We start from the raw sequence: 5,163 nt of genomic DNA on the forward strand, positions 1-5,163 counted from the left end.
CACACACACACACACACACACACTGAAAACATCACTAAGCAAGCAATAATTGTAGGACAGCTTTGCTGTAGCCTGACTCAACTGTCATGTCTTAAAAAAGGCAATTTGGAAGGGCTCATCTGTTTCCACCCTGTTTTATTCTTCCGTTTACATGGTTATTTAGATAGAGGTAGAGGATCCGCAAATGCAATGCGAACTGAAATAGTTGGGGATTTTGTAAGGACAGGTTGGAGAACATAAAAGGAGAACAGAGGTGGATGATGTGGAGACTTGGGAAGGTATAAGATAATGTGTTCTTATGGATGGAAAGAAAGACATTGAAGAAGTCATGTTATGTGTTCACTCAGAGATACAGCTGAGCAGAAATGTCTCAGGTGTTTATGGAGGGGAGGGATGGGGGCCTATCTGAATGGTGTGAAAACCACATGACAGATGGGTGCTTTTTCCAGAAGGCTGTCTGGGAAGGTCAGAAGGCAATAACCTACCACAGGACAGAAGTTTTAGTGACTCGAGTTAGTTTGTTTCTTTCTATCCTACCTGTTCAGTAACAGAGAGCTGACATCCTCCGGGCAGGATTAGTGATGAGGAGTAATGACAAAGATAGGCACCAACTTCCCAGTGAGCTCTGGAAGGCAGGAGATCAGAGCGTGGTCATTTCTGTGATATGACTCAGTGGAGTTTGCGGAAGAGCTCTGTTGTAGACCTGGGTAGGTGGTCTACAACTGAAATCACAGCACCTAGAAGGCTCAGTCAGGAGGGCTGTCATGAGTCTGAGGTTCATTGAGGTTCATATGTGCTACATAGTAACAGTATCTCAAGCAAGCAAGCAAATAAGCAAAAACTACCATGGAACCTTCATCTGGCGATGGATGGAGATAGAGACAGAGACCCACATTGGAGCACCGGACTGAGCTCCCAAGGTCCAAATGAGGAGCAGAAGGAGGGAGAACATGAGCAAGGAAGTCAGGACCACGAGGGGTGCACCCACCCACTGAGACAGTGGAGCTGATCTATTGGGAGCTCACCAAGGCCAGCTGGATTGTGACTGAAAAAGCAGGGGATAAACCCGGACTCTCTGAACATGTCAGACAATGAGGGCTGATGAGAAGCCAAGGACAATGGCACTGGGTTTTGACCCTACTGCATGTACTGGCTTTGTGGGAGCCTAGCCTGTTTGGATGCTCACCTTGCTAGACCTGGATGGAGGGGGGAGGACCTTGGACTTCCCACAGGGCAGGAAACCCTGACTGCTCTTCAGACTGGAGGACTGGAGAGGGAGGGGGAAAGGAGTGGGGGCAAGGGGAGAGAAATGGGAGGGGGAGGAAACAATTGGAAATTTTTTCAATAATAAAAAAAGCAAAAACTAAGAAGCCAAAGAGTGTTGTTATATATTCATTGTCAAAGTTCAAGTCACCATGCCATACCTAATTTTTGTGCAGAAATATATGCATGGATTATTCAAGGGATCAGTGATGTTTATTCTTTGCACCTTTATGTACTTTATAAAAAAATTCTAGAGTTAGGTTCTTGTTTTTAATTTGGATAAAGAATAAGGTAATCTCTATTTTTGATTATTAAGAATATGATCCTTCATGAGTTTTGAGATGTGTTTTTATCACCTGGACACTCAACTATGAAAACAGAACTTGGATCCAAGTGAGTGTAGCTCTCTGCTGGAGCAGATATTGCCTCACCAGAAGCAGGCTTGGGAATCCACAGAAAGCACAAATAAAGGTCTTTGGAGCAAAGTGAACTTTTAAAATGACAATCCGCTTCTGCACCTATGCTATCTGCTTCAAGCAGGTGGCTTAGGCCACCAGGGTTTAACAAACCATTTCCTGACACCTGGGGAGCTGGTAAATATTTCCTGTTTTTGTTGTGTCTAGAGAAAACAGGAATTAACAACTTGGAAGTGCCCATCAAACACTCATTGTGGATGACCTCTACATGGGCAGTTTTCAGAGCGAGACACCCATTCTCTTAAAATCTACCCGAATGATGTCTCTTCAGAGAAAGGCCACTGTTAGAATAATCTGACCATTGAACTGGAAGGTGGAAGAGAAGGTCTATCAGAAAGGGCAGCAGCACCTAGCAATGTGTGGAATCTAGCTAGAAACCCAGCTGTAAACCTGCCTTAGTGTGACTGATGAAGGAGCCCTGAGCATCCTGCCTGGGGTGCTGAGCTAACTGCATAGTTAGTTAGCATGTCTTAAAAAGACAATTACCACCTCAGTGTTGTACAGGAGGACCAGAGCCTGGAAGTTCTGCATCAGAGAGAGTCAGGGTGAATCCACCCTGTTACTTGGAAACTACTGACCTCAGGTTAGCTGCTCAACCTTCCTTCTCCTCCATGTCCTCTATGTGTAGTGTGGGCAATGGCTTATATCAGTGTTGCAATAACCTCTCTACATACTCTTTAGAGCCCATGGACTCCCTCCACTGTTCCTGCCCTATATTGAACTTCCCAAAACTTGATGGGCGTTTGTGTTATTATCAAAGTGAATCCCATTATTTCTTTTAGGTTTCATTTATTCTTATTGCAAGACTGAAACATTTAATGTATCTTACATATTCCTTTTTCAGTGAACAGAAACTGACTTCGGGACAAAATTAAAGCCGTCCATTAAAGGTTAAGAGCTCTGAGTTGAAATCCAGTGAGCATCATTAGAAACTCTCACAATGCTGCAAACAAGTGACTATTTTTAAAGACAAATAATAGTGTTTTACTTAGAGTGCCAAACAATTATTAGCATATGACTCTGAAAACAAACCCCCCAAAAAGGTACAATGCTTCACGGGAACGCGAGGGAGCCCTGCAGATGTGGCACAGGTCCCTGCGGGTTATTTTTAGTTTTCTATTCCTGCCTTTTATTTCAGGACTTGGCTGGCTTCCTTTGTAGCTTCCCCTTAGCTTATTCAGAGGATTCTTCCTTATATAATGCATTTCGAGCTCCGGGTAGAAAAGTCCCAGCTCTTAGAGGAAACCGAGGAATGCCGGCCGGCCGGCCGGCCGGTTCAGGAACTCCTGTCGCTCTTGGCAACAGTGAAGTTCTTGGTTTGAAAACACCATAGGAACTCCCTCACCTTGCTTTACTTTCTAGTTATTTAATATACCCAGAGCTACCGAGTGGGTCCGAGGGCAGATGGTAGACACCGTAAGCCACTTTCTGATTTCCTTGTTCATGACTAAAAGGAGGGATTTGAAAACGAGCCCCTTTTCCCGTCGCTTTTTATAAACACAGTGGCAATTCTAAAAATGAGAGCCTGGTGATTCTGAAACTATTTAATCCTTTATCTGTGAGTCAGGCGACCTCGGCGGAGGAGCGGACGAGCATTCGCTTTGCGCCCAAGCGTCACAGCGTGTTGGTGTAATCAGTGTCGGTCCCTGTCCCTACAGAGACACTGAGGAGGTGCGACAAACCAAATGGAAATAGAGAGAACGCAATGTCATGTCTAGTCTCTTTTTTACAATTCTTTGGTTGCAAATGAAAAGGAAGACAAGGAGGAGAAGAAAGAAGGCAGGAAGGAAGGAGGGAAGAAAGAAAAGGAAAGAAAAGAAAGAAGGAAAACACTGACTTCTATTAACTTTAACAAAAATGTAATTTATTGGTAGGGTGTGGGATATCTCATAAAATGGAAAAGCTCACCTGTTGAAGAAGCTGGTTTGGAAAATTAGGGTTGCTGGGAAGGTGAGGGACAGGTGGCACCCACCCTCACTGAATGCTGCCAGTCAGGGTTCCACAACTACCCAGGGTCCCGGGCCTTTCTTATACTCCCTGAGAAGGTAGCTTCAAGTGACCCATCTTAGTGACCAGCTTAACTGTGACAAATATTCTTCCCTGTAGGTAAACTTCGGTTTGGGATGTGTCCAGTTTCGGCTGCATTGTGTTTTGTGGACACGATGCTTTTGTTTGAATTTATTGGTTGCAAAGAACAGAGACCCACCTACAAACACAGTGGTTACAGATGGATGGATAGGAAGGTATTATACAGATACAGAAAAGTGGGAATTACTCTCAGTCCTGTTTGTCAATTAAAAAAAAGGGTGTGTGTGTGTGGAAGAAGATTAAATTAGGGTGGTTATAATGCCTTCCCCTAAGAAAGATTTCAGTGAAGGAAAATAGGGGGCCTAGGGTGTGTCTCTTGCTAGCAGTAACTCTGAAACCCCAAATTCAGGACAAGTGCGAACTTTTAGGCTTGCCTCCATGGAGTTTTCCTACTTGGTGGTGAAAACAGGTGAGAAAAGTGAGTCTTGAGGTTTTCCTCCATCCATGTGCGTGTTTTTCCCTGACTTCATGCACAGCTGCCCCCCTCGGTGCTCTGTGTGTCTAAGTGAGGAGAGAAAAACGTGAGGCCTAACCCCATTTCCCGGGGAAGAACCTGGGTCAGGGTATCAGGCAAATCTTCCCCTCCCATGCTGTTTGTTGGCCACGGCTCTGGAATGCCGCAGCTATGGGACTCTTCTTGCGGAAGGTTTTATTTGTGGCTTTTGGAATGACACACCTTCAGCGCGAAGACGGGAACTCATTATGTTGTGGGAAAAGTTTTTTCCCTTGATGACTCGAAAACATGGGCTTGTTATTCTGAAAAAGCGGAGCACATCCTCATTCCACACAAACAATGTGAGCCAGGCCTGGAGCCGGGCCAAGGTTTTCTATGAATAGAACAGAGAGGAGAGCCTCCAACCCGCTTCCCATTTGTAAAGGAATCCTGGAAGCCATAGCCCAGGAAAGGAAATGCCATACCTGCCCTTAGGAAGTGGGGGCAGAGATTCTCTGCTGTCCTCCAGCACACTGCTGGACCAGACTTCTTGTTTAGCCTAGCAAGGGAGCCACGTGTCGGGGGTGACGTTGGCACCTGCCGTCAGAGACACATCAGCCTGTCAATTATTCCTGCAGAAGATGGATTTCTAGGGAATATGTTCAGGTCATGAGTGTCTATATGTTACAGAAACAAGATGGTTGTCTGGTTTCGGCTTCATCTTGTTTTGTGGACGTGATGCTTTTGTTTGAATTTATTGATTGCAAAGAACAGAGACCCACCTAAGAACACAGAGGTTACAGATGGATGGATGGATTATTATAAAGATACAGAAAGTTGGGAAGCTGCAGCGGACTCGCTGGGAACTAAGGAGTTGCCACTCCTCTCCCTTTCCACAGCCGA

Source organism: Microtus ochrogaster, chromosome 19, assembly GCF_000317375.1.
Source record: "Microtus ochrogaster isolate Prairie Vole_2 chromosome 19, MicOch1.0, whole genome shotgun sequence".
Lineage (NCBI taxonomy): Eukaryota > Metazoa > Chordata > Mammalia > Rodentia > Cricetidae > Microtus > Microtus ochrogaster.